Here is a 19,757-nt window from a genome sequence, read left to right on the forward strand (position 1 = left end):
GAGGGACCAACGCCCACTGTGGCGGCTGGACGTGGGACTGTTGGCAGATGAGGTGGTATGTGGGAAGGTGAGGGGGTGTATCGAAAGGTACTTGGAGGCCAATGACAACGGGGAGGTGCGAGTGGGGGTGGTATGGGAGGCGTTGAAGGCGGTGATCAGGGGAGAGCTAATCTCCATCAGGGCTCATAGGGAGAAGACAGAGGGCATGGAAAGGGAGAGGTTAGTGGGGGAGATTTTGCGAGTGGACAGGAGATACGCAGAGGCCCCGGAGGAGAGATTACTTGGGGAAAGGCGACGGCTCCAGACGGAGTTTGACCTGTTGACCACTGGGAAGGCGTAGGCACAGTGGAGGAAGGCACAGGGGCGACCTACGAGTACGGGGAAAAGGCCAGTCGGATGCTGGCACACCAGCTCCGTAAGAGGACGGCAGCGAGGGAAATAGAGGGAGTCAGAGATGGAGGGGGAGCCACGGTTCGGAGTGCAACGAAAATAAACAAGGTATTCAAGGCCTTCTATGAAGAGCTGTACAGATCCCAGCCCCCAGGGGGGGAAGAGGGGATGAGACGATTCCTAGACCAACTGCGGTTCCCGAGGGTGGAGGAGCAAGAGGCGGCTGGTTTGGGGGCACCAATCGGGTTGGAGGAGCTGAGTAAGGGTCTGGGGAGTATGCAGGCGGGGAAGGCCCCGGGGCCGGACGGGTTCCCGGTGGAGTTCTATAGAAAGTATGTGGACCTATTGGCCCCGCTACTAGTGAGGACCTTTAACGAGGCAAGAGAGGAGGGGACCCTGCCCCCGACAATGCCGAAGGCGACAATTTCCTTGATTCTGAAGCGAGACAAGGACCCACTGCAATGTGGATCGTACAGGCCGATTTCGCTCCTCAATGTGGACGCTACGTTATTGGCAAAAGTGCTGGCCACGAGGATTGAGGACTGTGTACCGGAGATACATGAGGACCAGACTCGATTCGTAAGGGGCAGGCAATTAAACACTAACGTGCGGCGGCTCTTAAACGTGATAATGATGACGTCGGAGGAGGAGGGAGAGGCGGAGATAGTGGCAGCTATGGACGCGGAAAAGGCCTTTGACCGAGTAGAGTGGGAGTACCTCTGGGAAGTGTTGCGTAGGTTTGGGTTAGGGGGAGGGTTTATTAGCTGGGTTAAGCTCCTTTACAGTGCACCGGTGGCGAGTGTGGTGACGAACCGGCGGAGGTCGGAGTACTTTTGGCTGTACCGAGGAATGAGGCAGGGGTGCCCCCTGTCCCCCCTGTTGTTTGCATTGGCGATTGACCCCTTGGCCATAGCACTGAGGGAGTCTAATAAATGGAGGGGGGTGGTCCGCGGGGGAGAAGAGCATCGGGTGTCGCTATACGCGGATGATCTGCTGTTGTACGTGGCGGACCCAGTGGAGGGGATGGTGGAGGTCATGCAGACTTTGAGGGAGTTTGGGGAGTTCTCGGGCTATAAGCTCAATGTAGGGAAGAGTGAGCTTTTTGTATTACAGGCAGGGGACCAAGAAAGAGGGATAGGGGACCTACCGCTGAGGAGGGCGACGGGGAGTTTTCGGTATCTGGGGATCCAGATAGCAAGGAGTTGGGGGGCCCTACACAAATTGAATCTGACGAGGTTGGTGGACCAAATGGAGGCGGACTTCAAAAGATGGGACATGTTGCCGCTTTCGTTGGCGGGTAGAGTGCAGTCGGTCAAAATGGTGGTCCTTCCGAGGTTTTTGTTTGTGTTTCAGTGCCTTCCCATCGTGATCACCAAGGGCTTTTTTAAGAGAGTAAGTAGGTGTATTATGGGGTTTGTGTGGGCAAATAAGACCCCGAGGGTAAGGAGGGGGTTCCTGGAACGCAGTAGGGACCGAGGAGGGTTGGCGCTACCAAACCTAGGGAGCTACTACTGGGCAGCAAATGTGGCGATGATCCGCAAGTGGGTTATGGAGGGAGAGGGGGCGGCATGGAAGAGGATGGAGATGGCGTCCTGTAAAGGAACGAGCTTGGGGGCGTTGGTAACGGCACCGCTGCCATTCTCGCCATCAAAGTATACCACGAGCCCGGTGGTGGCAGCAACGTTAAGGATCTGGGGCCAGTGGAGACGGTACAGGGGTGCAGTGGGAGCCTTGGTGTGGTCCCCGATCAGGGGTAACCACCGGTTTATCCAGGGGAAGATGGACGGGGGGTTCCAGGGCTGGCATCGGGCGGGGATTAGAAGAATGGGGGACCTGTTCATTGACGGGACATTTGCGAGCCTAGGGGCACTGGAGGAGAAGTTTGAGTTACCCCCGGGAAATGCATTTAGATATATGCAGGTGAGGGCTTTTGTGAGGCGACAGGTCAGGGAATTCCCGTTGCTCCCGGCACAAGAAATTCAAGACAGGGTGATCTCGGGTGTATGGGTCGGGGAGGGCAAGGTTTCGGCAATACACCAAGAGATGAAAGAAGAGGGGGAAGCCCTAGCAAAAGAGTTGAAGGGTAAATGGGAGGAGGAACTGGGGGAGGAGATCGAGGAAGGTTTATGGGCTGATGCCCTAGGTAGAGTTAATTCCTCCTCCTCGTGTGCCAGGCTCAGCCTGATACAATTTAAGGTGGTTCACTTGACGGGGGCGAGGTTGAGTAGGTTCTTTGGGGTAGAGGACAGATGTGGAAGGTGTTCAGGGAGTCTGGCGAACCACGTCCACATGTTTTGGTCATGCCCGGCACTGGAGGGGTTCTGTAGAGGAGTGGCGGGAGCAATATCTCAGGTGGTGAAAGTCCGGGTCAAGCCAAGCTGGGGGCTAGCAATATTCGGAGTAGTGGATGAGCCGGGAGTGCAGGAGACGAAAGAGGCCGGAATTCTGGCCTTTGCGTTCCTAGTAGCCCGGCGAAGGATCTTGTTATTGTGGAAGGAGGCGAAGCCCCCCAGCCTGGAAGCCTGGATAAACGACATGGCCGGGTTCATTAAGTTGGAGAGGATTAAGTTTGCCTTGAGAGGGTCTGCGCAGGGGTTCTACAGGCGGTGGCAACCGTTCCTAGACTACCTCGCGGAGCGTTAGAGGAAGGCCGGTCAGCAGCAGCAGCAGCCCTGGGGGCGGGGGGGGGGGGGGGGAAACAAGAGACTGTTTGAGGGGATGGATGAGCGGGAGATAAAATGGAGGGTGGGGGAAACTGGCACGTGCGGGCGAGAGCCAATGTATAAAGCTATGTAAATATACCATTTTGCCATGTATATATCTTGCTCAATGCGATTTTGTGTTATTTTTGTTACAGGGGGGTGGGGGGGGGGAGTTATTGTTTGTAAGGGGAACAAATTGTGTTGTCAAAAAAATCTTAATAAATATATTTAAAAAAAAAAAGATATATTCAGGCATTCCTGGTGGCTGCTACAAAGAGGTGTTTGGCCCTTTGAAATTGCTAACGAGGCGCTTCAAAATTGGTCGGGAAATTGAGCACTGGAAGAAGAGTCATTTATTGTTTCTGCTCCATATTGCCCCGACCCAATTCTTATAAATCTCTGGAATACTTTGTGCTTTAATTCTCATTCATGCCCCTGTTATCGCTATGCTTGACTATCCCAACATACTCCAAGCTGCAAACTTGAGGTCATCCAAAGCTCTGCTCTTATCCTCACTTGTGCCAAGGTCTGTTCACCCATCACCCCTGTTTGCTGACCTACATTGTCTTCCAGTTAAACAATGTCTTGATTTTAAAGTTCCCTATTTAACCAAATCTCTTCATTGCTTGTCCCTTCCCTCTCTAATTTCCAACCCCAACTCTCTCCCGAGTCTGCATGGGTTTCTCTGGATGCTCGTGTTTCCTCCCACAGTCGAAAGATGGTTAGAACAAAGAAAACTACAGCACAGGTCCTCCAAGCCTGTGCCGATCATGATGTTCTAACTAAAAAAAAAAGTAATCTGCTTTACTGATCTATATCCCTCTATTTCCTCCCTACTCATGTACCCATGCAGTTGCCTCTCAAATGTTGCTAATGTGCCTGCTTCCACCACATCCTCTGGCAGCGCGTTCCAGGCACTCACCACTCTCTGCGTGAAAAACTTTCTCTCTCTCACCTTGAACCTGTGCCCCCTTGTAATTTTCACTCCACCCTTGGAAAAAGCCTCTATCTATGTCTCTCATAATTATGTAGCCATCTATCAGGTCACCCCAAAGACTCCGTCTTTCCAGTGAAAACAATCCTAGCTTATTCAACCTCTTCTAAGCCAACACCCTTGAGACCAGACCTCATCCTGGTGAACCTTCTTTGCACTCACTCCAAAGCTTCCAGGTCCATCTGATAATGTGGTGACCAGAACTGCAAGCAATACTTAGATTGTCCATGCTAAAATTGCCTGTTTGTGTCCAAGATGTACAGGTTAGGTAATGTTATGGGGATAGGGCAGGGGGAATGGGCCAAAGTAGGATTCTCTTTCAGAAGGCCGGTGGAGGCTTGATGGGCCAAATGGCATCCTTCTGTACTTTCGGGATTCTATGATCTGTGCTCCTCTAATTCTGATATTTTGAATATGACTGATTTTTAATTGCTCTCCCATTGGTGACTGCCACCAAGGCCCTTGGCTCTAGAATTCCCTCCCTCCATTTGTCATCCTCACTATCCTGTTTCCCCCATTAAGATGCCCTGAAAACTGGTTTTCAGGGGCTGGTTTAGCACTGTGGGCTAAACAGCTGACTTTTAATACAGAGCAATGGCAGCAGCGCGGGTTCAATTCCCGTACCGGCATCCCCGGACAGGCGCTGGAATGTGACGACTAGGGGCTTTTCACAGTAACTTCATTGAAGCCTATTTGTGACAAGCGATTATTATTATTACCTCTTTGACCACGTTTTAACCTTCTGCATCAATATACCCTTAAGTGGCTGAGTGTCAATTTCATTATGGGGAAGAATTGAAATCTTACAGCTGTGTTGTTATGTTACTCTGAGTAACATAAGCCGCTACTTGGTGTCGGCGTTGCTGAAGGATACTCCAGACCTTGAACATAGAACATTACAGCGCAGTACAGGCCCTTCGGCCCTCGATGTTGCGCCGACCTGTGAAACCACTCTAAAGCCCATCTACACTATTCCCTTATCGTCCATATGTTTATCCAATAACCATTTGAATGCCCTTAGTGTTGGCGAGTCCACTACTGTTGCAGGCAGGGCATTCCACGCCCTTACTACTCTCTGAGTAAAGAACCTACCTCTGACATCTGTCCTATATCTATCTCCCCTCAATTTAAAGCTATGTCCCCTCATGCTAGACATGACCATCCGAGGAAAAAGGCTCTCACTGTCCACCCTATCCAATCCTCTGATCATCTTGTATGTCTCAATTAAGTCACCTCTTAACCTTCTTCTCTCTAAGGAAAACAGCCTCAAGTCCCTCAGCCTTCCCTCATAAGATCTTCCCTCCATACCAGGCAATATCCTGGTAAAACTCCTCTGCACCCTTTCAAATGCTTCCACATCCTTCCTATAATGCGGCGAACAGAATTGCATGAAATACTCCAAATGTGGTCGCACCAAAGATTTGTACAGCTGCAAAGTGACCTCATGGCTCCGAAACCCAATCCCTCTACCAATAAAAGCTAACACACCATACGCCTTCTTAACAACCCTCTCAACCTGGGTGGCAACTTTCAGGGATCTATGTACATGGACACCGAGATCTCTCTGTCATCCACACAACCAAGAAACCTACCATGAGCCCAGTACTCTGACTTCCTGTTATTCCTTCCAAAATGAGTCACCTCACACTTTTCTGCATTAAACTCCATTTGCCACCTCTCAGCCCAGCTCTGCAGCTTATCTATGGCCCTCTGTAACTTGTAACATCCTTCTGCACTGTCCACAACTCCACCGACTTTAGTGTCATCTGCAAATTTATTCACCCATCCTTCTACGCCCTCCTCCAGGTCATTTATAAAAATGACAAACAGCAGTGGCCCCAAAACAGACCCTTGTGGTACACCGCTAGTAACTGGACTCCAGTCTGAACATTTCCCATCGATCACCACCCTTTGTCTTCTTCCAGCAAGCCAATTTCTGATCCAAACTGCTAAATCACCCTGAATCCCATGCCTCCATATTTTCTGCAGTTGCCTACCGTGGGGAACCTTATCAAACGCTTTAGTGAAATCCATATACACCACATCAACTTCTTTACCCTGTTTGGTCACATTCTCAAAGAACTCAATAAGGTTTGTGAGGCACGACCTACCCTTCACAAAACCGTGTTGACTATCTCTAATCAAATTATTCCTTTCCTGGTGATTATGCATCTGATAAACTTTCCCAAGACTTTGCCCACAACAGAAGTAAGGCTCACTGGTCTATAGTTACCTGGGTTGTCTCTACTCCCCGTCTTGAACAAAGGGACAACATTTGCTATCCTCCAGTCTTCTGGCACTATTCCTGTCGACAAAGATGACTTAAAGATCAAAGCCAAAGGCTCAGCAATCTCCTCCCTCGCTTCCCAGAGAATCCGAGGATAAATTCCATCCGGCCCAGGGGACTTATCTATTTTCACACTTTCCAGAATTGCTAACACCTCCTTCTTATGAACCTCAAGCCCTTCTAGTCTAGTAGCCTGAATCTCAGTATTCTCCTCGACAACATTGTCTTTTTCCTGTGTGAATACTGACGAAAAATATTCATTTAGCAGCTCTCCTATCTACTCGGACTCCAAGCACAACTTCCCACTACTGTCCTTAACTGGATATCTATAGAAAGCTTTAGGGTTATCCTTGATCCTACCTGCCAAAGACTTCTCATGTCCCCTCCTGGCTCTTCTTAGCTCTCTCTTTAGGTCCCTTACTAGCTAACTTGTAACTCTCGAGCGCCCTAACTGAACCTTCATGTCTCATCTTTACATAAGCCTCCTTCTTCCTATTGACAAGTGTTTCGACTGCTTTAGTAAACCACGGTTCCCTCGCTCGACCACTTCCTCCCTGCCTGACAGGGACATACTTATCAAGGATACGCAGTAGCTGTTCCTTGAACAAGCTTCACATTTCCATTGTGCCCATCCCCAGTTTTCCTCGCCATCCGATGCATCCTACGTCTTGCCTCAGCGCGTCATTATTGCCTTTCCCCAGATATAACTCTTGCCCTGCGGTATATACCTATCCCTTTCCATCACTAAAGTAAACGTAATCGATTTGTGGTCACTATCACCAAAGTGCTCACCTACCTCCAAATCTAACACCTGTCGTGGTTCATTACCCAGTACCAAATCCAAAATGGCCTCGCCTCTTGTTGGCCTATCTACATACTGTGTCAGGAAACCCTCCTGCACACATTGGACAAAAACGGACCCATCTAAAGTACTCGAACAATAGCGTTTCCAGTCAATATTTGGAAAGTTAAAGTCCCCCATAACTACCCTGTTGCTTTCGCTCCTATCCAGAATCATCTTTGCAATCCTTTCCTCTACATCTCTGGAACTTTTCGGAGGCCTATAGACAACCCCTCCTTTCCTGTTTCTAACCTCAGCCCATACTACCTCAGTAGACAAGTCCTCATCAAACGTCCTTTCTGCCACCGTAATACTGTCCTTGACTAACAATGCCACCCCTCCCTCTCTTTTACCACCTTCCCTGAGCTTACTGAAATATCTAAACCCCGGCATCTGCAACAACCATTCCTGTCCCTGCTCTATCCATGTCTCCGAAATGGCCACAACATCAAAGTCCCAGGTCCCAACCCGTGCCGCAAGTTCACCCACCTTATTCCGGATGCTCCTGGCATTGAAGAAGACACACTTTAAACCACCTTCCTGCCTGCCGGTACACTCCTGCAACTTTGAAACCTTACTCATGACCTCACTACTCTCAACCTCCAGTATACTGGAGCTACAATTCAGGTTCCCAATCCCCTGCTGAACTAGTTTAAACCCTCCCGAAGAGCATTAGCAAATTTCCCCCCCCCCCCCAGGATATTGGTACCCCTCTGGTCCAGGTGTAGACCATCCCATTTGTAGAGGTCCCACCGACCCCAGAATGAGCCCCAATTATCCAGAAATCTGAAACCCTCCCTCCTGCACCATCCCTGTAGCCACGTGTTCAACTCCTCTCTCTCTCCCTATTCCTCGTCTCACTAGCACATGGCACGGGTAACAACCCAGAGATAATAACTGTTTGTCCTAGATGTAAGTTTTCACCCTAGCTCCCTGAATTCCTGCCTTGCATCCCTATCCTTTTTGCTACCTATGTCGTTGGCACATATGTGGACCACGACTTGGGGCTGCTCCCCCTCCCCCTTAAGGATCCCGAAAACACGATCCGAGACAAGTTGACTGAGGTAAGTTGAACGTATTTATTGAGCGATTAACAAAGCTCCTAAATGAGTTCTACACTCTACTAATCTGACTCTAGTAACACCGTATACTCTACTAACTATATGAACTTGCTCTAGACAACATGCTATGGTGTGACAGTGCTGCTAACCACACACATCTTGTTCTCTAGGTTTCTGCTGGTGGAAGGGGCAGGGCCTGTGTGCCTTGTCCTTTTTATAGTGGTCGTGTAGTGCCTTCTTGTGGTGATGCCACTGCTGGGTGTTCTGATTACCCATTGGTTGTGTCTTGTTCTGATGACCCATTGGTTAGATGTGTGCGTATCATTATATCTCTTCCCCCCCCCCTTTTTTTTTTTTTGTTTTTTTGTTGTGTGCCTGTCTAATGTGGTGATGGTAGCTATGGTTGACAGTATTACAACATGATATGCATGACTTGGATATACAGTAGACATAAGAAGGCAAATGTTCATAAGTCCAGTCTTTGGGGTCTCTGCCTTATCCTTGATGACCTCCTGAGAGGTGGCGGACGGTGTCTTAATAGGTGTGTGGAAGTCATGACTGGTGGAATCGTGGTTCGTGGTGTCTTGAGGTGGTGCTTCAACAGACGGAAGTGGAGGGGGAATTGGTTGTGGGCGTATGATTTTCTGAAGTGCCCTTCGATTTCGTTGAATCATGGTACTGTCAGCCGTTTTTATCAGATAGGACCTGGGTGCGGCCTGCCGAATGATGACAGCTGGGGCAGACCACCATTCATCAGGTGTTTTGATCCTGACGGTGTCTGCTGGAGATAGCGCGTCCAGATCGGTGGCATGTGCGTCATAGTGCTGTTTCTGACTGTCACAAAGTTGTTGCATCTTTTGTAGTCTGGGTTGGGCAGGTGTAGGGCTGGAAGTGTTGTCCTCGGGTCCCTGTTCATCAGCAGTTGAGCTGGTGACATGCCAGTTGATAAGGGAGTCGTCTGATACGCTAGTAGTGCAAGGTGTATGTCGGAGGTGGAGTCCGAGGCTTTGTGGATAAGTTGCTTGACGATCTGCACCCCCTTTTCGACTTTGCCGTTGGACTGCGGGCAGTGCGGACTGCAGGTAATGTGCTTGAAGTTGTAGCCTTTAGCAAACGTGTGATCCATTCTCGACTGTGGAAACACGGGTCATTGTCGCTCATGACAGTATTCGGGATGCCATGCCGCGAGAACGTCTCTTTGCACGCTTTGATGGCGGTCTTTGAGGTGAGGTCGGACCGCTTCAGCACCTCAGGATAGTTTGAGAAGTAATAAATGAGTAGGATGTCGTCGCGACCATTCGTGTGGAATAGGTCAATGTCGATCTTGGACCATGGCGAGGTTTCCAGGTCGTGTTGTTGGAGCGTCTCCTTGCCCTATGCTGGTTGGAACTTCTGACAGGTCTCGCAGTCCAGGACCATGTCCGTGATGTCCTGGTTGATGCCGGGCCCTGCGTCTGCATTTTTCTATGCCCAGGTGCCCCTCGTGAGTTTGCCGTAGTACCATGTCCTGGAGACGCAGCGGGATCACTATTCTGTCCATCTTTAGCAGGATTCCATTGATCAGCATTAGGTCGTCTTTGACGTTATAGAATTGAGGGCATTGCCCTTTCGACCACCCATTGTTGAGGTTGTAGATAATTCGCTGCAGCAGGGGGTCTTTGTCCGTCTCTTCTCTGATGAGAACGAGTTTTTCGTCTGTTGCAGGAAGGTTGCTTGTGCACATTTGTACCTGCGATTCAATGTGCTGGATGATCTCCAGTGGCTCACTTGGTGAGGTGCCAGAGCGGGTCAATGCATCTGGAATGATGAGCTCGTTGCCAGGCATGTACACAAGATTGAAATCGTGCCTCCGGAGTTTGAGCAGAATTCTCTGCAATCAGGGCGTCATGGCGTTCAGGTTCTTTTGGATGATGTGGACCAGAGGTCTGTGATCTGTTTCAATGGTGAATGTTGGCAGTCCGTAGATGTAGTCATGGAATTTGAAGATGCTGGTGAGAAGCCCTAAACACTCATTTTCAATCTGCGCGTACCTGGTCTCCGTCGGTGTCATTGCCCGTGATGCGTATGCTACTGAGACCCATAATGATGTGTCGTCTTTCTGTAGCAGTACCGCTCCAATGCAATCCTGACTCTCATCGATCAAGATCTTAGTTTTGCGATCTGGGTCAAAGAATGCGAGGACGGGTGCAGTGGTGAGTTTGGACTTCAGCTCCAACCATTCTGCCTGGTGTTCCGTCTTCCATTCGAAGGTGGTTGATTTCTTTATCAGTTTTCTAAGGGACGTTGTATGTGTGGCCAAATTCGGGATGAATTTGCCTCGAAAGTTTACCACTCCAAGGAAGCGCAGTACTGCTTTCTTGTCCTTGGAGACTTTCATTGCCTCAATGGCTTTTATTTTGTCCGTGTCCGGGCGTACACAGTGTTTCAATATCTGATCATCCAGGAACTTCAGTGTGGATGTCCCAAAGCAGCACTTGGATTTGTTTAGCTTGAGGCCATGCTCATGTATGCGTTCAGAATACTCTCTTCAGTCGCGACACATGTTCCTCCGGAGTTGAAGACCAGATTATGACATCGTCAACATAGACACGAACCCCGTCTATTCCTTCCATCATCTGTTCCATGATGCGGTGGCATATTTCTGATGCCAAGTTGATGCCAAATGGTATTCAGTTGTAGCAGAATCTGCCAAAAGGCGTGTTGAAGGTGCAGAGCTTTCTGCTGGATTCTTCGAGTTGAATTTGCCAGAATCCTTGGGATGCGTCCAGTTTTGTGAAGAAGCGCGCGTGTGCCATTTTGCTCGTGATTTCTTCCCTTTTTGGGATTGGGTAATGTTGGCGCATAATGTTTTTGTTTAGACCCTTGGGGTCGATGCAGATTCGTACGTCCCCCGAAGGCTTCTTGACGCACACCATCCAGCTGACCCAGTCAGTTGGTTCAGTGACCTTAGAGATGATGCCTTTCTTTCGTAGGCTTGTGAGTTCTGCTTTCAGTCGATCCCTCAGTGGAGCAGGGACTCTCCTTGATGGGTGGATCACTGGTTTTGCTTCAGGCCGCAGTAGAATCTTGTACTCATATGGAAGTGTGCCCATTCCACTGAAGACATCTGGGTATTGGGTCAGTATGTCGTCGATGCTGGCCTGACGATCCTGATGAGACGCCGTCATGGTGTAGACCCTTTGGATGATGTTCAATTGCTTGCAGGCTTGCGCACCTAGCAGGGATGCGCTGTCTGGTTGGACAATCTTGAATCTCAGGCTTGTCTCTATGTGTCGGTTGGACACTGTCAGATGGCATGACCCCAACGCTGTGATTGCGTTGCCATTGTAGTCCTGGAGTTTGCAAGCAGCTGGAAGGATTTTGGGAGCCACCTTGATTTTCGTGAAGTCAAGCTTCGAGATCAGGTTGGCGTAGGCACCTGTGTCCAGTTTAAACTGGATGGGGCATCGGTTGACATCCATCACTACGTTCCATTCAACCTCGGAATCAATGGCAAGGATTGATTGGACTAGCGAGGTGTCCGGTGTGGCGTTTTCGCACTTCGTGATGATGCCTTTTCGGAATGTTTTATCCAGGTAGTCATCGTCAAGGTAGTCTTACCTTGATCAGAGTCATGCGTTTGGTGTTGCACACTTCTGATGCGGTTCTGTTTGAACTGTGGTCGCTGACTCCTGATCTTCACAGGGCCGCATAGTGGTTCAGTTTCCCACATTGGAGACATTGTTTGTCTTTTGCAGGGAATTTTTTTTCTAAAGTGGGCGGTTCCACAGTTTTCACGCGTCATGACGTCCGTTCGCAGTTCTCGGCCGTTTGCTTATGCGCAGTGCGGTTCTCGGCCGATTCGTATTCCCGGTCGTACTGTGCATGCACTGGGCCCCATGAGGAGCGCTGGAAATGGCTGCCATCGGAGATGTGGAGGCGCTGCATCCGGGAGATGGCCTGAACACTCTCCACCTCGTGGGAGGTTTGTTTCTCACTCTGAGCGTTTTTGTATTGTGAGTAGTGATTTTTTGAATGTTCATTTACAGTGCACGTTTCAATAGCGATCTTTAAGGTCGTATGTTTGATTTTCAGCAATTACTCTCTCAGAGGATCAGAGTGGATTCTAAAAACGATTTGGTCTCTCATCATGGAGTCAGTTATGTCACCAAAGTTGCAGGATTGCGCTCGCAGTCTTAAGATTAGTGCGATAACTATTGAAGGATTCATCTTTACCTTGCATCCTTTATTTAAAGATGTAGCGCTCAAATATTTTTTCCGTGTCAACCTCGCAGTGGCTGTCGAATTATTCCAGAATACCAGAATTTTGGTGTTTTGTTTTGTCCTGCCCTTCTGTGTATTGTAACGAGTTGAAGATCTCTACATCGCGTGGTCACCCGTAGTGGTCAGTAGGAGGGCTATCTTCCAAGCACCGGTCGCGCCGTTCAAGTCAGATGCTTCTACATATAATTGGAATTTTTGTTTAAACGGCCGCAAGTTAGCACTAAGATTACAGGTGTTCCGGAGTTGACAAGGAGCCTGTGTCTTGTCCATCATGCCTGGATTCGGTAGCTGTTTGTGTTGGCTCTGTTGCCAAAGAGCTGTCTGAGTTTGTCTCTGACCGTACTAAGTTGAACTAGGCAGATTCAGTAGCCACTCCTGTACCATGTGTTGTTATGTTACTTTGAGTAACATAAGCCGCTACTTGGTGTAGGCATTGCTGAAGGATACTCCAGACCTTGAGGTAAGTTGAACGTATTTATTGAGCGATTAACAAAGCTCCTAAATGAGTTCTCCACTCTACTAACTCTAATGACTCTAGTAACATAGTGTACTACTAACTATATGAACTTGCTCTAGACCACATGCTATGGTGTGACGGTGCTGCTAACCACACACGTCTTGCTCTCTGCCGGTGGAAGGGGCAGGGACTGTGTGCCTTTTATAGTGGTCATGTGGTGCCCTCTTGTGGTGATGCCACCACTGGGTGTTGTGATTACCCATTGGTTGTCTTGTTCTATTGGTTAGATGTCTGCATATCATTACAACAGCTAGCCATGAAGCCATGCTAGTTTGCTTGTTTTGCAGAGCCCCACCTCACCAATGTGCAGGCACAACCAGCACTGTCTAGGTTCACCTAAAATGCAAAAACAGTCATTAAAAAAATTATATATATATTTTATTAAAGTTTTCAAACACAATTTTCCCCCCTTACAAATCAACAAAAACGGTAACATGATAACGAATAGGTAACGTTGTTTAAATAAAATAGTGAACTAACAAAATAACACAAAATAGTGCTCCCCCCCCGCCTCTCCACCCCATCTAGAACAAAAGCAATTTACCCCCCCCCCCGGGCTGCTGCTGGCTATCTATTTTCCCCCTAACGTTCCGCTAGATAGTCGAGGAACGGTTACCACCGCCTGGAGAACCCCTGAGCCGATCCTCTCAGCGCAAACTTCATCCGCTCCAGTTTTATGAACCCCGCCATATCGTTTATCCAGGCCTCCACGCCAGGGGGTTTCGCTTCCTCCCACATGAGTAAAATCCTTCGCCGGGCTACCAGGGACGCAAAGGCCACAATATCGGCCTCTTTCGCCTCCTGCACTCCCGGCTCATCCGCTACCCCAAATATAGCTAACCCCCAGCTTAGCTTGACCCGGACCTTCACCACCTTCGAGATCACTCCCGCCACTCCCCTCCAATACTCCTCCAGTGCCGGACACAACCAAAACATATGTGTGTGGTTCGCCGGGCTTCCCCCGCACCTCCCGCACCTGTCCTCCACTCCGAAGAACCTGCTCAACCTCGCTCCCGTTATATGTGCTCTATGTAGCACCTTAAATTGGATCAGGCTAAGCCTAGCACTCGAGGAAGAGGAATTTACCCTACTTAGGGCATCAGCCCACAAACCCTCCTCAATCTCCTCCCCGAGCTCCTCTTCCCATTTTCCTTTCAGCTCTTCTACCAGCTCCTCCCCCTCTTCTCTCATCTCCCGGTATATTTCGGACACTTTGCCCTCCCCGACCCACCCCCCCCGAAAGCACTCTATCCTGGATCCCCTGTGTCGGGAGCAGCGGAAATTCTCTCACCTGTTGTCTCGTGAACGCCCTCACCTGCATATACCTAAAGATATTCCCCGGAGGCAGCTCATACATGTCCTCTAGCGCTCCCAAGCTCGCAAACGTCTCATCTATAAATAAGTCTCCCACTCTCCTAATTCCTGCCCGGTGCCAGCTCTGGAACCCTCCGTCCAACCTCCCTGGGGCAAACCTATGGTTGTTCCTGATCGGGGACTACACCGAGGCTCCCAACACACCCTTCTGTCGCCTCCATTGCCCCCAGATACTTAATGTTGCCGCCACCACTGGGTTCGTGGTAAATCTTTTCGGGGACAGCGGTAGTGGCGCCGCCACCAGCGCTTTTGAGCTCGTTCCTTTACAGGACGCCATCTCCAGCCTTTTCCACGCCGCCCCCTCTCCCTCTATCATCCACTTACGGATCATCGCCACATTGGCGGCCCAGTAATAAGTCGCCCAAATTCAGCAACGCCAGTCCCCCTCTGGGCCTGCTACGTTGCAGGAACCCCCTCCTTGCCCTCGGGCCTTCCCTGCCCACACGAAGCTCATGATGCTCCTATCTATTTTCTTGAAAAAGGCCTTAGTGATCAATATGGGGAGACATTGAAACACAAATAGGAACCTCGGGAGGACCATCATCTTAATCGCCTGCACTCTGCCCGCCAGTGACAGCGGCTGCATATCCCACCTTTTGAAATCCTCTTCCATTTGCTCCACCAGCCGAGTCAGATTGAGTTTGTGTAAGGTTCCCCAGCTCCTGGCTATCTGAATCCCCAGGTATCGGAAGTTTCTTTCCCCTCTCCTTAGCGGCAGGCCATCTATCCCTCTACTCTGGTCCCCAGGGTGTATTACGAAAAGCTCACTCTTTCCCATGTTAAGCCTATATCCCGAGAAATCTCCAAACTCCTTCAATATCTGCATAACCTCTGTCATCCCCCCCCACTGGATCCGCCACATACAGCAGTAGGTCATCTGCGTAGAGTGACACTCGGTGTTCCTCTCCCCCTCTAACCACCCCTCTCCATTTCCTGGAGTCTCTCAGCGCTATGGCCAGTGGTTCAATTGCCAGCGCGAACAGTAATGGGGACAGAGGGCACCCCTGTCTTGTTCCCCTATATAGCCGAAAATACTCCGATCTTTGCCGATTTGTGACTACACTTGCCATTGGGGCCCCATAGAGGAGTTTAACCCAGCTGACAAACCCCTCCCCGAACCCAAACCTCCTCAGCACCTCCCATAAATACTCCCACTCTACCCTATCAAATGCCTTCTCTGCATCTATTGCCGCTATCTCTGCCTCCCCCTCTGCTGGGGGCATCATTATCACCCCCAATAGCCGTCGCACGTTGACATTCAGTTGTCTCCCCTTTACGAACTCTGTCTGATCTTCGTGCACCACCCCTGGGACACAATCCTCTATCCTCATTGTCAGCACTTTTGCTAACAACTTGGCGTCCATGTTCAGGAGCGAGATAGGCCTATAAGACCCGCATTGCAGCGGATCTTTATCTCGCTTCAGGATTAGTGATATCGTCGCCTCCGACATTGTCGGAGGTAGAGTCCCCCCTTCTCTGGGCTTGTTAAAGGTTCTTACCAGGAGCGGGGCTAACAAGTCCACGTATTTCCTGTAAAATTCCACCAGGAGCCCGTCAGGTCCCGGGGCCTTCCCTGCCTGCATGTTCCCCAGCCCTTTGGTAACCTCGTCCACCCCAATTGGCGCCCCAGGCCTGCCACCTCCTGCTCCTCCACCCTCGGGAACCTTAGTTGGTCCAGAAACTGCTGCATCCCCTCTTTTCCCTCCGGGGGTTGGGACCTATATAACCTCTCATAAAAGGTCTTAAACACCTCATTTACCTTCCCGACACTCCGCACCGTAGTTCCCGTATCATCCCTAACTCCCCCTATTTCCCTCGCCGCTGTCCTCTTACGAAGTTGGTGGGCCAACAGGCGACTCGCCTTTTCCCCATATTCATATCTCATCCCCTGTGCCTTCCTCCACTGTGCCTCTGCCTTCCCTGTGGTCAGCAGGTCAAATGCCGTCTGGAGTCTTCGCCTCTCCCTATATAGTCCTTCGTCCGGGGCCTCCGCATATCTTTTATCCACACTCAAAATCTCCCCCAGTAATCTTTCCCTCTCTTTGGCCTCTGTTTTCCCCTTGTGAGCCCTGATGGAGATCAACTCTCCCCTGACCACCGCCTTCAGCGCTTCCCATACTACCCCCACTTGGACCTCCCCATCATCATTGGCCTCCAGGTACCTTTCGATACATCCCCGCACCCTTCCGCAGACTCCCTCATCCGCCAATAATCCCACATCCAGTCGCCAGAGTGGGCGCTGTACCCTCTCCTCTCCTAGTTCCAGAGCCACCCAATGTGGGGCATGGTCTGAAACAGCTATGGCCTAGTACTCCGTTCCTTCCACCCTCGAAATCAGTGACCTTCCCAAAACGAAGAAATCTATCCGGGAGTATACCTTATGGACATGGGAGAAAAAGGAGAACTCTTTGGCCAGCGGCCTAGCAAATCTCCACGGATCCACTCCCCCCATTTGGTCCATAAACCCCCTAAGCACCTTGGCCGCTGCCGGCCTTCTTCCGGTCCTGGATCTAGATCTATCTAACCCTGGGTCTAGCACGGTGTTGAAGTGTCCCCCCCCCCCCCCCCATTACCAGGTTTCCTACCTCCAGGTCCGGGATACGTCCCAGCATACGCTTCATAAATCCCGCATCATCCCAGTTCGGGGCATATACATTGACCAGCACGCCCTCCATTCCCTGCAGTCTGCCACTCACCGTCACATATCTGCCACCGCTGTCCGCTACAATGTTCCTAGCCTCGAACGACACCCGTTTCCCCACCAATATGGCCACCCCTCTATTCTTTGCGTCCAGCCCTGAGTGGAACACCTGTCCCACCCATCCTTTCCTGAACCTAACCTGGTCCGCCACCGTCAGATGCGTCTCCTGAAGCATGGCCACGTCTGCCTTCAGTCCTTTTAAGTGCGCGAACACTCGGGCCCTCTTAATCGGCCCATTTAGGCCTCTCACGTTCCACGTGATCAGCCAGATTGGGGGGCTGCCCGCCCCTGTCGACTAGCCATCACCCTCTCTGGGCCAGTCCCACGTCCCGGTCCCGCGCACCCACCCGTCGCCCAGGCGGTGCATTCCCGCCTCGACCACCTTTTCTCTTACCAGCTCCCTCTCGATCTCAGCAGCAGCAACCTAGTTATCCCCCCCCCCCCCCCCCCGCTAGATCCCCATCTAGCATGGTTACTCCCCACATATTGCTTCCGAAAGTCAGCTGACTTCAACTGACCCCGGCTTCTCCCGCTCTCTCCTTGACCCCCCCGTGTGTGGAACTCCCATCCTCCTTGCGCCTATCTTCCCGCCATCATCTCTCTGGCGCTTTCAAGAACCATCCCGCCCCCTATGGCGCAGCTCCCCTACAGCCCCGTTCCCATTCCCCATCCCCCGCCTATGTCTCTTTTTTTCCCCCCCACCGGCCCCCACATTTCTCAGTGTCCCCCCCCCCCCCCCCAATTTACACCTCTGTACATCAACATTGTCGTTTCCCCTCCAACATCAGTCCTTCAGTTCTGGTCCAGTTTCTCTTTTTGAATGAAGGTCCATGCTTCTTCCGACGTTTCAAAATAGTAATGTCTATCCTGGTACGTGACCCATAATCGCGCCGGCTGCAACATCCCGAACTTTACTTTCTTCTTATGCAGCACCTCTTTGGCTCGATTGAAACTCGCCCACCTTCTCGCCACCTCCGCACTCCAGTCCTGATACACTCGTATCACCGCATTCTCCCATCTGCTACTTCGTACCTTCTTGGCCCAGCTCAAAACAACCTCTCTGTCGTTGAAGCGGTGAAATCGCACGACCATCGCCCTAGGTGGTTCTCCAGCCTTTGGTCTCCTCGCAGGGACCCGGTGGGCCCCTTCCATTTCCAAGGGGCCCGAGGGGGCCTCAGCTCCCATTAGCGAACGTAGCATCGTGCTCGCATAAGCCCCACCGTCACCTCCTTCCACTCCCTCGGGGAGACCCAGGATCCGGAGATTCTTTCTCCTTGATCTATTTTCCAGGACTTCAATTCTTTCGATGCACTTCTTATGAAGCGCCTCGTGCGTCTGCATTTTGACCGCAAGGCCCAGGATCTCGTCCTCGTTGTCAGTTATCTTCTGCTCCACCACACGGAGCTCTATCTCCTGGGCATTTTGTGTCTCTTTAAGCCCCTCGATTGCCTGTAACATCGGGGCCAGCACCTCCTTTTTTAACACCTCCACACACCGTCTTAGAAATTCATCCTGGTCCGATCCCCATGTCGCCTGGGCTCCCTCCGACGCCGTCTTGTTTCTTTCTTTCCTCTGCCGCTGCCCTCGAGGATCCTCCGTGATCTGGTCGCCGCCGCCGATCTTTTTCTTTCACACTGGGGGGGGACTCCCTGTTGCTTCACCCCACACCGGGTTTCGTCGCCAAAATTTCCCGTTGGGGCTCTCAAAAAGAGCCCGAAAGTCCGTCAGAGCTGGAGCCGCCGAAACGTGCAGCTTAGTTGATCATCGCCGCAACCGGAAGCGCAAAAACAGTCATAATCCTCTGAACTGTCATTCAGGACTGAATGTAGAATTATTTTCTAACTGCAGCATTCCAGCATAGTTTGCTCGAACGCTGTGAGAGATTTCTTGTTGGAATCTGCCTTCTAACATGCTTGGGTAATTTTTACTCAATAGAGTCCCTTGATTTTGAGGGGATAATTTTGAGGTTAGCCTGTTGGAGGTTAGGTTGATAGACGGCTTTACGACTTCCTTGAGCTACGGGTTCTACTCTGTTTTTTTTTAATAACTAGGGAGTCTCATTCAAAGTTTCAACCTCTACGGCAACTAAATATTGTAAACAAACTCCCCTTGCAAAAGCTAAATTCTTCAAATATTGACATCACGAAGTAATAAGAAACGGAACAGATTCTGTCAATTCAACAGGTAGGGGTTAGTTCTAGACAGGAGCTGCAAAAAAAAAAAAGTTATCCCAGTATTATTTCAGCATTTGTGCAGTTATTGAGAATCATAGAATCTCTACAGTGCAGAAAAAGGCCATTCAGCCCATCGAGTCTGCATCGACCCTTCGGAAGAACACAACAGATGTTCACTCACCCATCCACCCCGTCCTATCACCATAACCTAATCTGCACATCCCTGGACACAATGGGGCAATTTATCATGGCCAATCCACCTAACTCACACATCTTTGGACTGTGGGAGGAAACCCAACTGGAGGAAACCCACACAGACATGGCAAGAACGTGCAAACTCCACACAGACAGTGACTGGAATTGAACCAGGGTCCCTGGCTCTGTGAGGCAGCAGTGCTAACCATTATGCCACCATTGAGCTCTAATAGCTGTGCCTTAATTTCATTAATTCAT

At 50.5% G+C, this 19,757-nt stretch overlaps 1 protein-coding gene across 9 annotated transcripts in view; it reads left to right on the top strand.

Moving 5' to 3' along the window:
- Positions 1–19,757, top strand: part of hdx (highly divergent homeobox) — a 233,682-nt gene that overhangs the window by 57,076 nt on the left and 156,849 nt on the right. The gene's annotated exons all lie outside the window — the stretch shown is intronic.

This window comes from Scyliorhinus torazame, chromosome 5, assembly GCF_047496885.1.
Source record: "Scyliorhinus torazame isolate Kashiwa2021f chromosome 5, sScyTor2.1, whole genome shotgun sequence".
NCBI classification, from domain to species: Eukaryota; Metazoa; Chordata; class Chondrichthyes; order Carcharhiniformes; family Scyliorhinidae; genus Scyliorhinus; species Scyliorhinus torazame.